General features: G+C 45.6%; 1 long non-coding RNA gene across 7 annotated transcripts in view; it reads right to left on the minus strand.

The window, feature by feature from the left end:
* Window positions 1-1,444: 1,444 nt before the first annotated feature.
* The window catches only part of LOC102971500, a 103,998-nt gene continuing 82,056 nt past the window's right edge, over window positions 1,445-23,386 (minus strand). For 6 of the 7 annotated variants that reach the window (XR_006215798.1, XR_006215804.1, XR_006215800.1 and 3 more), the window contains 4 exons: window positions 18,351-18,449; window positions 6,602-8,027; window positions 4,228-4,291; window positions 1,445-1,938 (listed from right to left, as the gene is read on the minus strand). This is a non-coding gene — a long non-coding RNA (uncharacterized LOC102971500). The remainder of the gene's footprint in view (window positions 1,939-4,227; window positions 4,292-6,601; window positions 8,028-18,350; window positions 18,450-23,386) is intronic. The other variant, XR_006215795.1, reaches the window with a different exon arrangement.

A 23,386-nucleotide genomic window follows, 5' to 3' on the forward strand; every position in this document is an offset into this window, starting at 1 on the left:
CTTTACACTCCTGGGTCCTTTGGCTTAAGGCCATTGGCTTTCCTCAGGGAGGCCCTCCAGGCATTCTGTTCACACAGTCCCATCTGGAATCCCCAGGACAGAAGACCACAGGAGTCCCATGGTTACTAGGGGAGCTGGAAGGGCTTGAGTTTAGGGACCGGTCTCTGGCTAGGATCAGGAACATGGTGAAGTAACTTCTCAAATTCCCTTAACCCTTGGGAGAAGCCATACCTGGAATACCCCCAGGTATGAGTGGAATACCCCACTCAGGGACCTTGGAATTGCTATGCTAATGCTACAATGATGAGTTAAACCAGCTGGGGCAGGCCGGGTGCCATTGCCTCCTCCCAGAACCTAGGAAATCATTGCTAATTATTGACAAGTATAGGTATTGGGGCGGGAACACCCTCTTTATTATCCATTAGCATCTCCTGAGTGTGCTCTGAAGCAGGCACACCATACTTAACTGGAGAGGAGGTAAATCAGGGCAATAAACAGGAAGGACTTAAGGAGTCCCCACCCTCCACACCCCCTCACTGAGAATTCGGGGCTGTGAGCTCTGCTGCCCCAGTGCTGCCCCAGCAGCAGCTGATCCCCTTTGCCATCTCTTCCCCACAGGTAGTTGTGGTATGTGGCACAAGATCAGTAGAGGGCCCATCAGGGCTCCCAGGAACTGAAGCCCTTGATGGGCAGTGGGGGGTCTTGGAGGGGGCGTGCACATCCCCAGGAGACTATTTTTAGCAAGAAGCAGAGAGACACCTGATGGTACCCGTGATGAGGTCCAGACTGAAATGTAAGGAGGACCAGGAGATGCGCAGGCCACCTGCTATAGCTCCTCTCTGGGCTGCCTCTGGCTAGCACCATACACTCCCCAAATCACCCCGGGAACTAGATGGGGAAAGAGCAAAGGGATTCAAGGACTTACCAAGGTAGTAAAGGAAGGCTGAGGGGAGAAAGGAGGTGCACACTCTCCAGCCAGGGATCGTGGGCGTTCAACCTATAAAGTCATATGGGGCTCCACGCTCAGAAAGGCCAAGCTCGGTTTGACGTGCTGTTGCAGCTGTCTTGAAATTCCCAGTAATTTTGAACAAGGGGCCGGCCCTACACTTTCATTCTGCACCAGATCTTGTAAACTATGTAGCTGGTTTTTTCTCCAACCGATCTGACGGAGACTTCTTTTACATACACATACACTCACACACACACGACACAAACATATACGTACACACACATACCCCTCACCTCACACCACACATATATAGGCTATCCACAAAAAAACACTCCCTTCACCCTGTACACACATTCTGTAGTCCAAAACCTATACCATCCATACACAGTCACACTACAGTTCTTATTTCAAAACAGCTAAGAAATTGTGCAACTTGCATATAGAATTCAGCTCCCGCCTTTCATTTCACAGATGTATTTACACACACATTTACACTGAGTATTAAAATCATATTTATTAGAGGCATCTGCTGTTTATTAGCCTCTGGGCACACTTGTTAGCTCAGAGAACTAGACAGGTCCCCATCACCATGGCTTACAAGCTAATGAAAACAGGATACAGATGTTTAACAGCCCCTTTTGAAGAGTTTAAGACTGACATGTATATGCAGACTGACCATGTGAAGCAGTCCCAGTCACAGCCACGCCACTCTGAAAGTGGGTCATCCTGCCCTCTGCCTCCCCCTGACTGTGTGAGGCCAAGGACATGATGTCCTCCCTTCTTCCTCTCTCTGGGTACTCACCACCATGAGCTGGGCCCCGACTGCCTGCCCCACTCCTGCACAACCCCCCCAGCCTAGGCTGAGGCCTGGGCCCTGGGGTTGGTGTGGGTGTGTGCATGTGTAGGGTGGGTGGCACAGCTCCTAGGAGCAGGGGCCACAGCTGCTGCTGGCATTCTGCTTCAGTGGGGCATGGCATCAGGTCTTCAAGCTGAAAAGAAGGGCAAAGATGTGAATGCTGCACAAAAATCTAATTAGGGATTCAGATCAGAGACCAAGAGGGTCTGGTGGGCTCTGAGCAAAGCAGGGCGTATGGGGAAACCCAAGACACCAGCAGGTTCCTATTTCCAAACCACAAACCCTCAGACTACAAACACCACTGTTCGGAGCAGGAACTACCCAGCACTCACACCAGTCATGGCCAAAGGTACTTAGGAAAGATAGTTTTTCCTTGACTGGTCCCCCTTCTTGGTCCCACTGCCCTGACTAAACGGTACTTCTGCCTGTAGGGCCCTTCCCCAGTTCTCCACTGTTCCAGAACTTCTTTTTTTCCCATTTGAATTGCCCTCCACCCTCCTTTGCCATCCAGTTCAGAAGCCCTCTAAGAGGAAGTCACCCAGCTTAGCCCACCAGTTGAACCCACTCTGTCAACAGGCAGCAAGATGTCTGGTGCCAATCGTGGAGGGTCCTGAAGAGTTGTGGAGGTGTTTAGGGAACAGCCATCTCAGGCCCCAATGCTACTGCCAGTCCTCCAGGCCCAGGGTTAGGGCCAGGGCCAACCAAGAGTTAGAACAGATTGCTGGCTAACTCCCTAGAAGTCCAACATGCCAAAAGTGGTTCTTTCCCTGTTTTTATCTTTCAATCAAATATGAGTATCACTTAAGATGTTCTCAAGGCCTTCCTGCTCTCCTCCTCACAGCCTGGCCCTCCCAGTTGGGTTCCCACCTTCTTCCCAAGTCCTGATGCCCCCACCCTAAACCAAGCCCTCATCTCTTCCTGTTCTGATTTCTGCCACCCTCACTCTGGGCCTAGGGGTTCCACCTGGCCAGAGGGCCTGGCTCTAAGGAAAGACCCTCTGCAGACCCCTACCTCTTCTCCCATCTCCATGGTCCCCTTCACTTAATTGAGTGGGAGAGTAGGATGTGTTAAGACAGTCTAAACAGCCCTGGGGGCATTGGCCCACTTGTGACAATCACCCCTGAAATTTATGAAATGTTCAGGCAATCAAAATATACAGATTGGGTATTCTCCAAATACAAGTGGGCTTCTAATGACACCAGGAAACTTGGTTTAGAGCTAGATACATAGAGGACTTTGGTCCAACTTAAAATACCTCAAAGACAGCTTTGAACTGATCCTGAAATAGTTTTAATTACTGCTAATGATAATTGGTATTGTGAACAATGCAAAGCCTCAGAGCAAGGAACTGCTTCTTGTGAGTCCACTGCCAACTTAGATCTACTCCCAACTTACAGAAGACAGGGGGACAAACAGGGGGCACCTTCCCTCTGGCATGTTGAAATGGTATCTTTTCTTTACCATCTGGAAGTAGGGGGAGGCAGGAAAGGGAAGAAGGAAAAAACGGCAGAGACCTAACATGTATAGAAATCCCCATGTTATTGGTAGCGGCAGTAACATACATTTATTGGGCACCTATTGTATTCTAGACACCATGCTGGTGGGTGTAAATTAATATAAGGCAAGAGACTGCAGCATAGATGGGACTGGGCAATGCCAAATAAATGGGCTGATTCAGTTCCATACATATTTCTTGAGGCCAGCTGTGCCTTACGTTGAGATGAATCAGCGGAGCCCTACCCTCAGAGAGTGCTCAAGTGAGTTGGGGAGAGAGGCTCAGACACAGATGTCCCAAATCCAGAGATGAGTGTGGGAGGCAGGCAAGATGGTGGTTCAAGGAGCACTGGACAACTCATCCCACAGAAATCAACCAATATTACCCAAGAAAAACAAAAATGAGAGGAATGTTAAGAGGAAACCTGAATTAGCACTGAAACCAAGGAATGAGGGCACCCACAAACCACAAACTTGGATCAATTGTTGCTCTCTGCAGTCTCTGTGGAGGGCTTTGGGGGTGAGGGCCCTGGGACTGAGCCAGTTCATATGGACACACCAATCAGGAAGGTTTTGAGGAATGGGGTTATTTTCTGGGTAAAAGAAGTCCAATTAAAAATATGTACATAAGGGGCACCTGGGTGGCTCAGTCAGTTAGGCATCTGACTTCAGCTGAGGTCATGATTTCGTGGCTTGTGAGTTCGAACCCCACATTGGGCTCTGTGCTGACAGCTCGGAGCAGGGAGTCTGCTTCAGATTCTGTGTCTCCCTCTCCCTCTGCCCCTCACCAATTCACACACACACTCTCTTTCAAAAATAAATAAATGTAAAAAAAAAAAGAAACAGTTATCTTTTAAAAATATATGTACATAAAATCACAGAAAAAAAAGACCGGAAGGAAATACACCAGAAGAGTGATAGTACTTACTTTGGGGTGGTAGGGTCATGAATGATCTTAATTTTCCTCTATATACATTCTGAGAACATATTCTCTAATAAGAAAAACATGATTTAAAAATAAAGAAACTTGTCCTTGCAATTTCTGTAAGCTTAAAATTATTTCCAAATAAAGTTTTCAACCAGGGATATATGGGAAATCTCTCTGTACCTTCTGCTCAATTTTGCTGTGAACCTAAAACTTCTCTAAAAAAATCTATTAAACAATTTTTTTTAAAGTTTTTAAAAAAGTACTTACGGGGGGGGGGGGTCATACAATAATACTGACAATCATTATAATCACTGAAGTCTAATGATAAGAGGGTTCGTTTGAGTTTCCCACAACCTTTGGGCGTGTTTGAAAATTTTCCACAGTAAAAGGTAAATTAAGTAAACTAAAGCTCTGTGCCAAGACCCTCTCCAGCCTGGTCTGCCCAGTTCTCGACCCAGAGCCTGCATTCTAGATGTCACCCGGTCCTGGGCACCGGAACCACTGGTCCCCCGGGACTGGCAGTCTCAGCTGTGTCTCAGGATCCCTGCTCAGCTGCAGAGATTCTCAGCTGACTCTTGCCAGCAGGAGTGGCCTGCACACTGGGCCCCAGGCTGTGGGCTCAGCACACAGCCCTGCTCCTCCTCAGTCCCTTCCCTTTCTCCATGGCAACAACACCAGCCTTGCCCCTAGCACACCAGAGGCATGCCCCTTCCTGCCTGTCTGCCCACCTGCCCACCCAGCCTATTGCAGATCTCTCTGTCTTGTCACAGGTTCCCCTCTCTCATCCAAGTCAACGTGCTCCCGTGTCTCACATCCTAAAAAAATAAACCCCTCACGTGGTCTTGGTCTATGACCAAGCACTCTCCTTGGTCAATGACTCCTTCTCTCCTTCTTTCCTATTTCTGGAAAGGCTGGCCTACACTCAGGGCATTGGCATGTTGATGGTGGGGCACACAGGGCCAAAGCCCAGCCCACATCCTCTGGCCAGGCCAGCATGCTGGGATGAGGGGGTTAATCTGCCTGGAGGCAGGGGACCCCTTTCTGATTTGCACAAAGGTGCAGCCCTGCTTCCTCCCTGCCTCACTGTGTTACCCCACTCTCTCCCAAAGCCTCTGGCTCCTGCCCCACCACCCACCTCTGCACCCTTGATGGTGCATCACTGGCCTCCCAAATGGCCACATCCCATGGCTCCTTCAGGGAATTTGGTTTTCTGAAGCATTTGCATGACTGGTTTTCCCCCTAAGTCTTTTCTGCCCCATTGGCTCCTGGGACCCAAATTTCTGGATCTTATGCCTCAAAGACCACTCCCCTCAGTCTCTCATGAGCTCCTTTCTCCCTGAGGCCCCCTTGATAGTGCTTTCTCCTCACTCTGCACAGGCCAGGCCAGGCTGTATCCCTGGCCTAATCTCTCTCCTCTATTCCAGCAGAGAGATTCCATTGTCATGCCCACCTATAGGTGCCATTTTCTTTTCTTTTTTCTTTTCTTTTCTTTTCTTTTTTTTAGTAATCTCTACACCCAACATGGGGCTTGAACTCATGACCCTGAGATCAAGAGCCGCACACTCTACTGACTGAGCCAGTCAGGTGCCCCTTTCAACAGTGAACATGTTATCTTGTCCCTCGGACCCTCTCGGCCCCCTGTGTTCTTTTTCTGGGAAAAAGGTACCATCACCCAGCCAGTTTCCTGAGTCAGCCACAGTGGGGGTCACCCTTGCCTGCTCCCTTCTCTTAGTGCCCAATCCAATCACGGACGGGTGGCCAAGTTCTGCTGGCTCCTCCTGAGTCTCCCCCCTGCACCCCCACTGCCTTCCTTCAGGCCCAACTATTGCAGTAATGGTCCTGCAGGTATCCTCTCCATTAATCTACTCTCCTCAGGTTGCCAGAGTCCTGAGATGTAGGAACATTCATGTCATCCTTCTGCTCAAAATTCCCCCATGGCTCCTCATCCCAAAATAAAATCTCAACTTACAACACAGCACATGAAGTCCTCCTCCCTTTCATGCTCCACCTATACCAAGTGGCTCATGGTTCCCCAAACATGATAGGCTTTCTTGTGCCTCTTTATAAGATCCTCACTTGACCAGGCTTTTTCCACATGCCTGTTGTTCTGGCAAACCCCAACTCTCCTCATCTAAGGAACTGCCACCTCTGGGAAGTCTCCCTGATTTCCCTGGCAGACTTATGGGCTCTGTCCCCTAAGCTCCTATCACAGGTACTACAACTCTTATGCTATCTGCAAGTCCCCAGTGGCATGACCCAGGCCCTCTTGGAGTTGGACACACAATCTAGGCATGAAAGTCATGGTCTTTCTGACTTTGCTAATACTGTTCCCTCTGCTCATCCATAACCTGGACATCCTCCAAACCCAGCTCACCTTTGCTCGTTTCCCAGGAAGCATTGCCTGCTCTTCCTCAGCAATCACTCTCCCCCTTACACTTGGAACACCAGGCCTGGCAATGTCATCTTTATCTGCAGACCAGTGGCACTCAAACATTTTTATTTACCGTGATCATAGAAAGACATTTTCCATCATACGCTAGTACAAACATGCATTATAATATATGAAATATATAACTAAATGAAACAAAAATGTATTTACTACATGTAATATAATCTGATATCTTCTATTTCACTTGACTTCTTTTTCTTTTTTTTTAACGCTGGTAATGACACATGTAATTAAGTTCCACAAACCAGTCCCCACCTACCATCTGAAACCTCTGCTACAGCCAGCACGGATCACTCAGGGTTTCTAGCAGAGGAGCAATGTGATTAGAAGGATGGGTTAGAACAGTGCTTCTCAAGTGTTCTAAGGGGAAGGACTGATTTTCTAAGTTCCCAGTCTGCATGTACTTTATGTTTTAAAAGTACAATAAGAATGAGTTATTAGGAAACAAAGTAACGAAGAAACTTACAAAATGCAAGCCAATTCATTATTATTCGCTTTCAGTAGACACTGTGGAGTGGTGGCAAGAATGTGCTGGCTGGCAAACACCAGACGGGCCACAGGCTGAGGAGGCTTTGCCAGTACTTTTGATGCCCTGAAACCCTTGCCAAGTGGCTGGCCACACCTACCCTGCCGATCTCTGTCCTGAAGAGATTCCTATTTGCATAGTCTAAGGGGCTTTGCCAAGGAGAGATGTGCCACTGTGCAAGCTCCTGCCTTGTCAACAGAGCCTAGCTGCCTCAGTTTGCATCCTGACTCAGCCGCTAATTGGCTCTGGGCCTTGGATAAAGGACTTAACCTCTCCCAGCGTTGATTTCCTCCAGGATTGTCCCGGGAGATAAAATAGCAATCCTCACTGCAGGGCTTGGCCTATGGCCAAAATCTAGGTCACTCCCCCACCTTGTAACCCACATGGTTACAGTTCTGCCACTATGGTCATCCCCTGGCTTCCTGAGTCAGCCTCATCCTCCCAGGTCCCTTCTCTGTGTCCCTCACTGATCACTTGGGCCAAACCTTCACCCCGCCTCCGTTCCTCACTTGTCTGCCTCTCACTCTCAGGACACAGCTTGCATCCTACTTGGCAGAGGAAATAGTGAAGCCCAGCTGCCTCCCACCCCAGATTCTCCTCACCCCTGCATCCTTTCTCAGAACTCTCTACCCCTCCAGCCTAATCCCTGTACCTAAGCCTCACTTATCCATCCCTCCTCTCTCCATTGATGGAAGCGTCTTTCCATCGATGAGTCCCTCCCTCTTCTGGGAATCTTTCCAAAGAGTCCAATCTGGTCTCTGGTCTCTCCTCAGCCTAAGGCAATTTGCCCAGTGGTGTGCTGGTAAATATATAACAACAGGCCCTCTGGAGGAAAAAATGCAGGCACATATGAGTTTATTGTAAATTTTACTGACATAAAATATGTTTAGCAATTTACAAGTAGTAGTAAAATATACAGTAGTCTATACTGTAAATCGCATATAGTAAATTGAATCTTACAGAATACTTTCATTGATTTTTACCAACCTGCTAAGTCCATAACTAACCTATAATTGTAATTGACAAATGAATATAGTTCTAACATGAATATTGGTTGATATTTTTGCTTGTGCCAACTTACTGGTTGAAACAATGTAAGTGAAACAATGAAGATACATGTTGCAACTTCACTCCTTTGTCAATGGTATAAGCAATTTCTTTACTGAATCAGGTAATATTTTTTGAATACTGGAAGAACATCTGCTCAATTTCTCTGTTCCATTCACAATGTAATAGCTACAGGCACAATATGTATATAAGTTCAATGTGCATATTAACATTTTCTCCATAATTTTAAGTCTAGACAGTCAACAAAACAATAAATCAAGCCCTGATGTTTGGTGTTTATCAATTTCCATGGTGCAAATATTCCTACCATGGCTGATTTCAAACTACCAATGTGATGCCTCTGAATGCAGAGTTAGGAAGAAAAACACAGTAACACAACATCATATAGTATATTCATAGATATAACAGATGTAAATCATCTTAAAAGCATAAACAAAATACTCTGAAATCCTTAGAAGTGATGAGTTTCTGTTTTTAATATAATTTACTTAATTGTAATTTTATATAATTTAATTTTTTAAAAATAGCCAAATTTAACAATTGTCTCACAAAATTCCTGAATATTTAACTTCAGCTCTTAGGATCATCTGAGCACACTTGGATCTGACCCCATCCCTCTAGCTCTGCCTTGAACTCACAAAGCTCTCCAAACCTGATGGTCCCTTCCAACGTACATTTTTCATGTCTTTTTTTTTTTTTTCAATATATGAAATTTATTGTCAAATTGGTTTCCATACCACAAGGTGCCCTCCTCAATACCCATCACCCACCCCCCCTCCCTCCCACCCCCCATCAACCCTCAGTTTGTTCTCAGTTTTTAAGTGTCACATTTTTCATGTCTTATAAGCAAAACTGAACTCATTCTCCTGCTCTCGAATCTGCTCCTCTCCAGGCTGCCATTTTGGTGAGGGGCTTCACCACCCACACAGGAACTCAAGCCAGAAACCATGGAATCACCATCCCACAACCCTCAAACCTCCTCTGACTGCAGGTCATGGCCATCCAAGCCCCACTGGAGTCTGCCCCTGATCTTTGTCCCCTGGCCTGCTGCTCTGCTCACACCCCCATCACCTTCTTCCCAGTCCCCCACAGCGTGGCACTGCCCGCTCCTGTCCATCTTCCTCATGGCATCAAAAGCACTATGTCCTGCTCTGTTCTGTACTCAGCAAAGTCAGGCTTCCCAGAGCCCAACAGTCATTGCCCCTTGTCCCATCTCTCCAGATCCACCTCTGGCATATCCTGCATACTCAACCTCTGCCCTAGCTGCAGAACTAGCTGCAGTTCCCTTAATGCATATCACTCTCCCAAACCTCCATGCCTGGCACATACCATTCCCTGTCCCTGAAATTAAAATTCCTGCTTCACAAATTCTTAAGTCATTCTTTTGGACTCACCTCAAATATTATCTCCCTAGTGAGCACCCCCTACTCCAAGCAGAATTCATTCATTTGTTCACTAATGCATTCCTTCATTACTAATTTTTATTTATCACTAACTATGCGCCAGATTCTACGCTAGGTACTAAGGATGCAAAAATGAGCCAGGCTCTTGGAAAACTCTAATAGGAGAAATACAACTAAGGCAATCAGCCCCCTGATAGAGCTCTGTGGAGGGTTCTGGGGAAGAGCAGAAGGGGGACACCTTTACAAAGGCTCCTGGGAGCTGTAGCCCTTGATCTGAGCTTTGTAGGCAGGAGTTAGCTAGGGGAGGAATGTGAGAGAGTGCTCCAGGAAGATGGTGCAAAGGCCCTGAGGCATAAGAATGCAGGCCACTATATGTGATTCAGTTTGGCTAGCCTTCAAGGGTCAAGAGAAGACCATGAAGGAAGGCAAGACCAGATCTAGAAGAGTTTTAACTGGCATATGGAGAAAGCTTGATAAATAGTGATTCTGACAGTGATAAAGGCAATGGGGAGCAATGGAAGTCTTCCCAGTCTAGAATTACAGGCCTTTCAGAAGGATCGATTTGAGAAATAGAAGGGAGAGATACAGGGTAAGAATCAAGACACTGGGTGATAGAATTGGCCACTGGGTTCTCAGAGCAGCTGTGGTGGCAGTTTTCCTTGGAAGCCAAGATGACTGGACTGAGATGTGAGGAAGGAAAGGGGTGTTCTAGGTGAACAGGGGGGATGGTGAAGTGGGATCATGAGTGAGGCACACAAAGAGATCCCACTTACCCATCAAGAGCCCAACCTGCAAACTTGCCTTTCCTTTCTTGTCACACTACCTTCCTTCAGTTTTTTTTTTAAATGTTTATTTATTTTGAGAGAGAGAGAGAGAGAGAGAGAGAGAGAGAGAGAGAGAAAGTGCACATGCATGAGCAGGGAAGAGATAGATAGAGAGAGATAGATTCCAAGCAGTCTCCATGTTGTCAGAGCACAGCCCTGAAGTGTAGCTCAATCTCACAAACTGTGAGATCTTGACCTGAGCCTAGATCAAGAGTCTGACACTTAACTGACTGAACCACCCAGTAGCCCCTTCCTTTAGGTTTTTAAAGGGGCCTTGCTCCCTTTAGCAGAGGGCCTTTGACCATGCTGTTCCTCTCCCTGAAGAGCTTCCCAGCCTCCTCCCCCATTCTTTAGGAAATTGGTAAGTTTGGAAAGCACCCAGAATTACTTGAGGAAAAGGATCTGTTTGCAGCAGATACATTTGAATTTGCCAAGAGACTTTACTACCAGTTTCACTCACTTAGAGACAGAAGCCAAGTCACGGTTTTCTCCCTGTGGCCCATGTCTTCATAAATAAAACTTGGGCCGTGTCCTTCACTGTGCATCACACAAAGCAAATGCCCAAAAATTATTTGCTGAAAGAACAGTCAGATGAATGTAAGAGCCTGGCCAAGGCTGCGTATATAATGTACCCCTAACCTTTTCCCCATGGTCAGCGAACTTGTTTTCGATTAGAATTTCCAGATGTCCTTAGGGCCACAGGCATATATGTTGGAGACTGCACACCTCAGGACACAAAGGGTTATACCTGTTTTTGCTCAGAAAGTAGAGGAAGTTGCTAAATGGACCAAAAGAAGAACAGCATGCTTGCTGCTCTCCATCTCTCCTCTGGTCCCCAGCTGTTGCCTCATGGAGGGTCAAAACAGGCCAGATAAAACCTGTCCAACTCACAGCTCCAAAATAACAGGAGTTAGAAATGTGACCCAACCGAGGTTCTGTCCCACCCAGCCCTGTTTCTCCCCACTTGCGGCCCAGGGAGGCTCTGACCCAGGACTGGCCACCTCAGGCCTGCCCCATTCCTGCACCAAGTTCCCCAGATTTCTGTTTTGAGACTCTATTCTGATCTCTCATGAGATCCAAATCTGTGTTCACTTTTGGGTAGTGGGCCCGGTTTTCATCTTCTCTGACAAAAAGTCAGGTGTAAGTCAGGGAAGGATGGAAACCTATGATCCTCCCACCCCTGCTTCTCCACCCACTAGCTTCTCAGAGGAGCTACAGTAGCAACTGTCCTTAAAAGCCAGACTCAGCTCCACAGTACCTCCCTCTCTCCAATCTGATCTTGGTGATGTAGCAGTGTAGATGAGCAGTCTTCACCCTCATCCCAAACCCAGAAGGCGGAACCAGCCAGGACTCAACCCCAGAGCCAATGAGGTGGAGTTGGGAGCCCTCATGCAGGCCATGGGACCTGAAGGAGACTGATTCTCTCCCACAGAGCAGAGACCAACCAAGACCTATCCCTGGATATAGAACACATCCTTCCTGGAACCTGATACAGGACCTTTGCCCAGAGGTGATTTTAGACCATTATGTATTAAACGTTCTCCAGAATTATTTGAGTGAATGAATGACTGATATTAACACTGAGTCAGGAAGCAATCAAAACCTGTATACTTCTGGGTTAAGAAAGGGGCAGTCATGCAGACCCCCTTCTCCCTCCAGGTTCAGAATGTCACAGTCAGTAAGATGGCATGATATCTCCTTCCCGCATGGGCGCAAGTTACCTCTTCCCCATACTTCATTCCCACTTTCCTCTTTGTCACTGTGCCCTGTGCAAAGCATACATGGAGAGCCCTAACCCAGATCAACCTATGTGAAACTGTCTGAGGACAGGAAGTCTAGAATACCTCCCATAAAACACACACACACACACACACACACACACACACACACACTCTCTCTCTCTCTCTCTCTCTGAGAAAGCACAAACTGGGCAAAAATCTGGGAATTCAATTTCAACAAATCATTTTTTTAAGTTATGGGATTTCCCAGTCTCTCAAAAGAAAAGTACACCCCCAGACAAACATATATAAGTAAAAAACATAAAGACACTGGCAGCAAGCCAGTGGGTGGGAAATCACCAGCAAGGGGATCTCTGTTCCCCTTAGAGTTCTATAATTGTTCCAAAGCCATTGTTCCTGCTCCTGCAACCAACCATACTGTAAGTTGTGTAAGACGCTGTCGAAAGAGCACAGGGCTGAAAGGCAGGAACCTCAAGTTCCAAACCCACAACTGCCCCAAGTAGCTGTGTGACCTTAAATGAGCTCCTTAGCATCTCTGGGTTGTCCTATTTCCATCTATAAAATTACGGATGTCCTTTAAATCTTCTGTCTTGGATTTCAACTATATTCACAGTTCCTGGCCCAGCGCCACCCAGGAAGCGATTAACAAGTACAAATGAGGAGAAATGGTCCAACACGATTTTTGCATCAATATAACCTCAATATGAATTAAGATACCATTTCCCAACAAGTTCATCAGGGAAGTTGCACAGAAGGCATCTTTGGAAGGTCACAATGTCTTGGGATTTTCTCCTTTTCCATAGCCAATTTTTAGCCCATGGCATGAAAAAGAGAGAAGTAGGAGTAACTCTGTGGGGACAGTGAAGGGATTAACTTTACAGAACCACTAAGGCAGAGGCTTGCTTGTGTCAGTCTGAGCTGCACCACTCCAGGCCCTCTTGGACCTGTCTCTAGGTAATGAGCCCTAAATGTGGGTCCCTGCCGTTGAGTGGCAATGACAGTGTCATGTGTCTGCCCAGGGAGTGGATGTAAACCCAAACCTCATCAACCCCACCCCAGCCCAGGCTAGGGTACTCTCAGACCACTTTTGCATGAACACAACTAGTGCCTGTCCCCAGCCACTGGAGAAAGGAAGACAGCCCTTTGCAGGGTTGGCATGCAGCCAGGGTCCTGGGCCTGAGTCCAGGTAGCGACCCCGAACTCAGAATATTTCCTCAGAATGCTTGCTCTCATCTCCAGAGAACCCTAGGGAGAGAGTCCTTGTGTTCCTCCCAACACTCTCTCCATCTCTTCAGCATCCAGGGAGACACAAGCACCTGGAAGTTGTTTGTTTCAGGGTGGGTTTTCCTAGGTTAGTTCTGAGGATGGTCACACAGTGTTCCCAGGACATTTGCCTTCTGGTCCCCTCTGCATCCCTGAGGGGACATAAGCCAGTGGGCTAGAAAGCTTGGCTTCAGAAGGACAGCTCTGCCCCTCACCTACCATGTGGCTGTGGGAAAGCTACTTGACCTCTATTTCCTCTTTCATGAAATGAAAGTTATCTGGACTGAATGAGCACTCAGGCCAAGCCCAGAGCTAGCTCATATTTACTGTGATGATTACACAGACCTACAAGAGAAACCCTCATAGATTAGACCAACAACAGGCCTCAGGGAAAATCCATCAGAAATGCTGCTAAAGGGGTCCTGGTCAGGTCACACGATAGGGACTGGGAAAGGTCAAGAATGTCAAAATAAAAGAAAACCTTGCCCCCTCCCAAGAAGACTCTGGGATGGTGAGTGTCCAGGGCTGCTTTAGAGCTTATGGAACCCATCCCCTCACTGCACAGCTGAGGAAATAGCCTCAGAGACAATGTATGGCATGCCTGAGGACCCACCACAGGTTTGTGACAGTATTTGGACAAGAGGACATATCTTCCAATTTCTTCTCAGCGTGGCCAGATTATTTTCTCAGACATTAATTTGTGTTTAGATGACTGCATTTTTTTCTTTTCCTTCTCATTGCAAGAAAGTCTTAAATCTGTCCTCTTTTGAGTTTCAGAACTAGACAGAAGTCACCCTGGGCCCTTTTCTCCTTTGCATCTATTTTCCTGAGCCTGAGTTTCTTGCAGACTCAGAGGAGTGTCTTGAAGGCCACCCTGGAGGGAGAAAATGAAAGTAGAGAGGGAAGTGGGACCCTGAGGAGTAGGAAGAGAATCCAGACCAGTGCCCTGCACCTTCAAGAAGCAGTGGGCCTCAGAGGTGGGGAGGTAGGGTCCAGGGCACAAAGCCTCAGGCATGGCCTGAGGGCAGAGTCTGAGCCTCCCAGGCTACCTGGGCCCGCGAGACAGAGCACAGCCTACAGCAGTACCTCTTTCCTGGGCACCATGAGCCTCCTGGATTCTGGGGTGACCCTTATCAGGAAGGGGCCTATAATGATAGCAATAGAATTTCCTCCCCGTCAATACAGTTGGAGCTCAGGGTTAGAACTGAGTCAATCCCAAGAGCATTTCTTGTCCTTCTGGGATGGTGAACTGAGATTCATACTATCCACATAAGGCACTGCTCAGTCCCCTTCATGACATCATTCCCTATAACCGTATCACCCACCCATACAGTGCTTTACAAAGTGCTTCACAACAGTCCATTCAGTCCCTGAGATCCTCACCATTAACCAGATGAAAAAGAGAGAGCCCAGAAAATGGACCAGATTTGCTCAAGTTCACATAGGTGGTAAAAGAACCAGGACAAAATCCTCATTCTCCTGACTACTGGACAGAGCTCTTTATGTCACTGCCTACCAGTACTGCTCTTTGTACACAGCTGGCCTCGGGTTACTAGCAGAGCTTGCTCTCTCAGAGAACACACCTCACTGTCACCCAGGTTCCATAGCTCAGGGCAGGCCTCTTCAGGAGAAACAAGGCCTGCAGGGAACATCCGGCAGTCCAACCCTTCCTGGGTGACACTGCCTTGGTGACTTTGCAGGATGCAGTGATGACTTTCTAGATGCTTACCTGACATTGGCTGTATGTCAGGTTGAATTGAAGCTAAAAGCTTAGACATTGACAAAACCCCCTATCAATGATTGGGAAATCAAAAACAAAAAGTATAAGTGATTACCAGACAGATGAAAAGAGTCTATAAACCCACTAGCCATTAAAAAATGCTCAACTTGGATGCCTGGGTGGCTCAGTCAGTTAAGCATCCAACTCTTGATTTTGGCTCAGGTCATGATCCCAGGGTTGTGGGATTGATCCCTATGTCAGTCTCTGTGATGAGCATGGAGCCTACTTGGGATTCATTCTCTCTCTCTCCCTCTCTCTCTCTCTCTCTCCCTCTCTCTCTCTCCCCCCACCTTGGCCCCTCTCTCTGGCTCACACTCCCAAAAAAAAAATTTTTTTTTTTAATTATTAAAAACAATGCTCACTGGATGCCTGGGTGGCTCATTTGGTTATGCGTCCAACTTTGGCTCAGGTCATGATCTCATGGTTTGTGAGATCGAGCCTCACATCAAGCTCTGTGCAAAGAGCACAGAGCCTGCTTCGGATCCTCTGTCTCCCTCTCCCTCTGCCCCTACCCTGGTCACACATGCTCACTCCCTCTCTCTCTCAAAAATAAACATTTAAAAAATGCTACCTTAAAAAATGGCCAGAAGACATGAAAAGACACTTTCCCAAATAAGACATCCAGATGGCCAACAGACACATGAAAAGATGCTCGGTATCACTCAGCATCAGGGAAATACAAATCAAAACCACAGTGAGATATCACCTCACACTTGTCAGGACGGCTAAAATGAAAAACACAAAAAATAACAAGTGTTGGTGAGGATGTAAAGAAAAAGGAACTCTCATGCACTGTTGGTAGAATGCAAACTGGTACAGCCACTGTGGAGAACAGCATGGAGGTTCCTCAAAAAGTTAAAAACAGAACTGCCCTATGATCCACTAATTACACTACTGGGTATTTACCTGAAAAACACTAATTCAAAGGGATACATGCTGTTTATAAGCAGCATTATTTACAACAGCCAAATTATGGAAGCGGCCCAAGTGTCCATGGATAGATGAATGGATAAAGAAGATGAATAGATAAAGAATGGATAAAGAAGTGTAATATTATTCATCCATAAAAAAGAATGATATCTTGCCATTTTCCATAATGTGGATAAATCTAGAGGGTATAATTCTAAGTGAAATAAATCAGTCAGAGAAAAATAAATACCACAAGATTTCACTCATACGTGGAATTTAAGAAACAAATGAACAGGGGCACCTGCGTGGCTCAGCTGCTTGAGTGTCAACTCTTTATTTCAGCTCAGGTCATGATCTCACAGAGAGCAAACCTGCGTCCATCTGTGCTGGGCATGAAGCCTGCTTGAGATTCTCTATCTTTCCCTCTGCTCTTCCCTCTGTTCCTCCCCCACATGTGTGCTCTCTTTCTCTCTCTCTCTCTCTCTCTCTCTCAACAAACAAAGAAACAAATGACCAAAGAAAAAAAGACAAACCAAAAACCAGACTCTTAACTCTAGAGAACAAGCTAATGGTTACCAGAGGAGAGGCGTGGGAGGGGATGGGTGAAATAGGTAAAGGGGATTAAGAGTACAATTATCTTGATGAGCACTAACATATGAAATTGTTGAATCACTGTACTGTACACCTGAAACTAATATAACACTATGTTAACTATACTGAAATTAAAATTAAAAAAAATTTTTTTTCATTTTTTTTTTAATGTTTATTTTTGAGAGAGAGAGACAGATCACGAGCAAGGGAGGGCAGAGAGAGAGGGAGACACAGAATCCAAAGCAGGCTTCAGGCTCTGAGTTGTCAGCACATAGCCTGATGCGGGGCTGGAACTCACGAACTGTGAGATCATGACCCGAGCTGAAGTTGCACACTTAACCGACTGAGCCACCTAAGCGCCCTGAAAAAAATTTTTAATTAAAAAAAGAAAGAAAAAATCCAGAAAGAACAATATTTAAAATTTTTTAAAAATGTTTATTCATTTTTTGAGAGAGAGAGTGTGCGCACAAGTGGCGGGGGCAGAGAGAGAGGGAGGGGCAGAGAGAGGGAGTCACAGTATCTGAAGCAGGCAGCACAGAGCCTGACGCAGGGCTCAAACCCATAAATGGGGAGATCATGACCTGAGCTAAAGTCAGATGCTTAACCAACTGAGCCACCCAGGTGTCCCAGAAAAAAACAGTACTTGAAAAGTGACAGGGGCACCTGGCTGGCTCAGTGGGTAGAGCATGTGACTCTTGATCTTGGGGTCATGAGTTTGAGCCCCACTTGGGGGCTTACTCAAGAAAATAAATCTTTAAAAATGAATAAATTCATTAAAAATTAAAAAAAATAAATAAAAAGAGTGACAAAACATTGTTTCTAAAACTGTATGCTTATTTCTATAGCTGGCATCATAGCATTTACATTACATTTATCATTCATGTAATGATATATGTTTTTTAACTTCCTGCATATATGATCTAATAAAATATTCATATACTTAAAAAAAGAAAAAAGAAATGCCCACTAAATTCACACTATTATTGCTGCTGTAATACCTATTAGCTTGGCAAAGTCCTTCCCCTATACTACTGGTGGGAATATAAATTGACACAACCTTCCTACACAAACATCAAAAGCCTTGAAAGTATTCACATGCTCAAATACAACATGGTATCCCAGACTGGATCCTGGAATGGATAAAGGACATCAGTAAGAAAACTAATAAAAGTCAAACTCAGGGGGCATCTGGGTGGCTCAGTCGGTTAAGCATCTGATTCTGGGTTTCGGCTCATGTCATGATCTCATGGTTTGTGAGGTCAGGCTCTGCACTGACAGCAAGGAGCCTGCTTGGGATTCTCTCCCTCCCTTCTCTCTGCCCCTCCCCCCCCTCCCCCCACTGAAGCTTAGTTAATAGTAATGTACCAATGTTAACTTATTAGTTTTGATGAATATACTCTGTCTGGTTAGATAAGATATTAACATTAGAGGAAGCTGTGTGAAGGGTATGTAGGAACTCTGTACTATCTTTGCAACTTTTCCATAAATCTAAAATTATTTCAAAACAAAAGGTTTATTTCTAAAATGTTTATAGATTCTTTTACCCGGAAATTTCAATTTTAGGATTTTACCTCAAATCTTATCACAGATGTATGGAGCACCTGGCTGGCTCAGTAAGTAAGGCATGCAACTCTTGATCTTGGAGTCTAGGTTGGGGGCATAGAGCTTACCTAAAAAACAAACAAACAAAACCCTTAAAAAAACCACAACACCTAGCACATTAAAAAAACACCTATTAAAAAAACCCCACAAAACTTATCAGAGATGTAGATGGACATTTACATACAAAGATACTGCACCACCTGTGATAATCGCAAAAATGTGGAAATTATCCACATGTCCAAGAATAGCAGGTTAATTAAATAAATTGTGATGTATCTAATGATGACAGAATGTGGTCAGAAACAATATTACAATATTTGTTGACACGAAAAATGCTTACAATAGAAAGTAAAGTAGGGGCGCCTGGGTGGCGCAGTCGGTTAAGCGTCCGACTTCAGCCAGGTCACGATCTCGCGGTCCGTGAGTTCGAGCCCCGCGTCAGGCTCTGGGCTGATGGCTCGGAGCCTGGAGCCTGTTTCCGATTCTGTGTCTCCCTCTCTCTCTGCCCCTCCCCCGTTCATGCTCTGTCTCTCTCTGTCCCAAAAATAAATAAAAAACGTTGGAAAAAAAAAAAAATCAAAAAAAAAAAAAAAAGAAAGTAAAGTGAAAGAATTAAGACACAAAACTGTATCTATTTTAAGCTTAATACAATTTTTTAAATGATGTACATAAGCAAGATATGAAGAAATACACAATATATTAAAGGTAGTTATTAATGGGTTATATAGAGAATCTTATTTTCTTCTGAGTACATTTGTATACCTTGTAAATGTTCTACAATGAACATATATGGGGTTTTTGTTTCATTTTTTGTTTCTTTTTATTTTTAGAGAGAGAGAAAGTGCAAGTGGGGGAGATGGGCAGAGAGAGAGAGAGAGCCTTAAGCAGGCTCCACGCTCAGCACAGGGCTTGATTCCACAACCCTGGGATCATGACCTGAGCCGAAATCAAGAGTTGGACACTCAACTGACTGAGCCACCCAGGTGCCCCATGAACATATGTTTATAATCCAGGAAAAAAAGGTATCAAAAATCCCCAACCCACAGCACTTCCTCAAAAATTTAAGCACAGAATTATCATATGACCCAGCAATTCCACTACAAGTATATATTCAAGAAAACTGAGAACATACATCCACAATAACACCTGTGCATAAATGTCCATAGCGATATTATTTATAATAGCCAAAAAGTAGAAACAATCTACACATCCATCAGGGTAAATAAAAGTTGTATATCCATACAATGAAATACCATTCAGCACTACCAGAAATGAAGTACTGACACATGCTGCAACATGGATAAACCCTGAAAACATTATGTTAAGTGAAAGACACTAGACACAAAAGGCCATTTATTACAGGATTCCATTTATATGAAATGTTCAGAATAAGCAGATCCACAGAAACAGAAAGTAGACTAGTGGTTGCCAGGAGCTAGGGGATAGTCTGTAACTACTAAAGGGTCCAAGGTTTCTTTTTTGGGTCATGAAAATGTTCTGCAATTAGTGATGATGGTTGCACAACCTTGAGAATATACTAAAAAACATTAAATTGTATACTTTAATGGGTGAATTTTGTGGTTTGTGATTATCTCTCAAAAAAGGAAGGAAGGAAGGAAGGAAGGAAGGAAGGAAGGAAGGAAGGAAGGAAGGAAGGAAATTTCCCTATCCAAATGCTACATTTCACTGCTTCTCATAATTTTCTTTCAAAAAACTGTTTTCTTACCTTTAAATAATGCTCAGGCTGGTGGAGTCCAACTGGCCCACCCCCCAGGCCAGGCCTGTGTACGCAGAGCAGACAGCCATCCATTTATGTGGTGGATAGAATCCTCAGAAAGTGATTGTAATTGTGAATCTCCCCCCATCAGTTCCTTCCTTCCTCACTAGTTCATTCACCTGTCTGTCCATCCTTCCCTCCCTCCTTCCCTTAAGCACTACAGCTATACTACCCAGGGGGCCCCCACAAGGAGGAGCTAATCCTTATAGTTACCCTCTGAAACCGACACTCTGTCCTTTTATATCTCCCCTATAAAATACAAGTTTTCTGGGATTTTAAATTTACCACAACTGTGGAAATTAACTGATCTAACATACAGCAGTCTGAAAAGACAAGAGATACAGAAGAGAGAAGCTTTAACAGGGGAAAGGGGAAGGGGAAGTCTTGCAGCAGGCAATACTGGAATACTTGGAATGGACAAGCCTTGGTGAGGTATGAGGGCACCGGCGGTAGGAATCTTCCAGGAGAGAGGGGAAGACAGGGCACAAAGGCAAATAACTAATCAATCCTGAGAAGATAGGCCTGCTTCTTTCCCTTATTGGGCCTGAGACTGTTTGCCATGAAATCTTACACCTCTGAAGTGTGTCCCTCACACCTAGAGGCCTTTTAGATACCCCGAGTAGATGGCATTGTTGTGGAAGAATACTGGGAGCAGAAAAGGGGAGAGGAGGAAAGCAGAAAATACTGGCAAAGCTAGGGTGTCAGTCCCTCCCTGGGGCCCTGTGGAGGGCTCAGTACTTAAGGACACTTGGCAATTCTCAGTATTTGTCTCTATTTGTCTCAGTTGAGCCTTCTCATCCTACTGGAAACCCCAGATCTCCCAGCAGCCTTCCTAAGAACACATTTCTTGCAGGTCTGGGACAAGAATAGAGTCAAAAGAAAAATCAACATTGAAAAAGTAAAAGTAGGAAAAAACAAATGAAAATTTCAAAACTGACCGGAGGCTCTTTTCTGTAGGGTGTATAGAACTTTGTAAACAGCAGGTGAGGATTTGGGTCTGGAACTCCTGAGAAGGATTGGGGAGGAGGCTGGAGGCTCCGGAGCAGGGCAGCCCTTTGGGTAAAGATGCCACCCTCCTGCTCAGGGTGGGGCTGGGCTGGGCCAGCAGACAGTGTGTTGAAATTAAAAATTGATGGAGGAATTTGAACAAAGTCGGTGGGGGAAGCAGTAGTTTGGCACATGAGGGCTCACCTAGCAGGCCTACATACATAGACCACCAGGGTAGGGGTGGGCGCTGAGGATGGAAGGGGAGTCTCATGTGTGATAGTCAAAAGCTCTGCCTGTCTAGCAGTCTCCCCTCCTTTCTTCTGGATACAGCACCTCACTTTTTTCTTTTTTTTTTAATGTTTATTTTTGAGAGAGCATGAATGGGGGAGGGGCAGAAGGATGGAGACAGGATCTGAAGCAGGCTCCACATTGACAGCAGAGCCCAATGTGGGGCTTGAACCCACGAACCATGAAATCATGACCTGAGCCGAAGTCGGATGCTCAACCGACTGAGCCACCCAGGCACCCCAGCACCTCACTTTTCAGAAAGAGAACTCCATCTCCCTCAATCTCCCACGAGACTGTTAGCACAGGATCCAGACCTGCCAATGAGACTGTCTCAATCACACAAAGAGGCTGGCACTGCCTCTACCCAAATGCAGCCTTCCTTTTCCTGAAAATCCAGGCCCAAGTTTCCTGGCCTTCCTGAAGCCTCAGAGTCGACCCTTTCTTCAAGGCTATGAGCTAGGATTCTTCAAATAAATGATCTTTTTTGGCTTATGTTAGCTGGACCCTCACTGACACAGCCTAAGATACATGATGCTATGGTACTAATAATTCTCATTATTTACTGAGTGTCTACCATGTGCCAAGAATGGCATGGGACCTATCACATGTATTAACCTAACTCTCATTCCACAGATGCAGAAACTAGGACTCAGAGAGATTAATACCATGTCTGGTAGTTCTAGATTTAAAGGAGATGAAAAGGCGATTCAGGCCCACTTTGATCTAGCTTCCAAGCCCAGGTTCATTCTTTCTCCTTCCTTCCTTCCTTCCTTCCTTCCTTCCTTCCTTCCTTCCTTCCTTCCTTCCTTCCTTCTTTTCCTCCTTCTTTTAAATTTGGATATTGGGGGCGGAGAGCTTAGTTAACCAAATTCCTCAGTTCCTGGCCCTTGAGCACCAATGATCCTCTCCCTGTTTCACTACCTAAGTTTTTCCCACCTCACCACGCTACCTTCCGAATGCCCAGCATCATAGCTCACACGTGACAGGGTCTGACCCCTCCCTAGTAGGCACTCCAGATATTGGAATTTGGTATTTTTTTTCTCCTTGAGGATCAAAATCTAGTTGGACCTGAGAAACTTTTCCAGGTGACTCTCCAGCACTCCCACCCAATAGCCAACCTATTAGCCTTATTACTGGTTCGGCTCTGGGCTAGACTGAGATGTGGGATTGATAAGAAAGGGAAAGACTCAGTCTCTACCCTCAAGAAATTTAAAATTCACACATTGGTCCACTCCACAAAAACATACGGAGACCTGACCTCATGTGCCAGGTCCAAGGATAGAAGGATGAATGCAACAGTCGCTGCCCTCTGAGAGCTAAGAGTCTACTAGGGGAGAAGACAATTAATTAGACTTTTGCCACAAGGCTATGGTAGGGGAGATGCAGCAAAGCGGGATAGACAGAATCCAGACCTGGGCATGGCTCAGATAGTAACATTAATCCAAGAAATCATTACGAAATATAAACCCGTAAGTACATTTATTTCTGCTCATTTGCCTCAGCATCTTGCAGCAATGGTGGATAGAATTTTCATCACTTGGGGCGCCTGGGTGGCTTGGTAGGTTAAGCATCTGACTTCAGCTCAGGTCATGATCTCGTGGTCCGTGAGTTCGAGCCCCGCGTCGGGCTCTGTGCTGACTGCTCAGAGCCTGGAGCCTGTTTCAGATTCTTTGTCTCCCTCTCTCTCTGCCCCTCCCCTGTTCATGCTCTGTCTCTCTCTGTCTCAAAAATAAATAAACATTAAAAAAATTTTTTAAAAAGAATTTTCATCACTTGGAGGGAAAGTGTGGGACGGCTAGAACTAAACTAAAGACAACGTGGCATGCAGTAAATTAAGTGTGAGGAGTTCAGGGAGACACCTCAGAGAAGGAAGCAGTCATCCTAGACTAGACCTGTGAAGACTGGGATAAGGGAGTCCTGCCTATCGAATGGGGCACAGATGTCCCCATACAT

The sequence above is a fragment of the Panthera tigris genome, chromosome A3 (assembly GCF_018350195.1).
Source record: "Panthera tigris isolate Pti1 chromosome A3, P.tigris_Pti1_mat1.1, whole genome shotgun sequence".
Taxonomy (NCBI): Eukaryota; Metazoa; Chordata; class Mammalia; order Carnivora; family Felidae; genus Panthera; species Panthera tigris.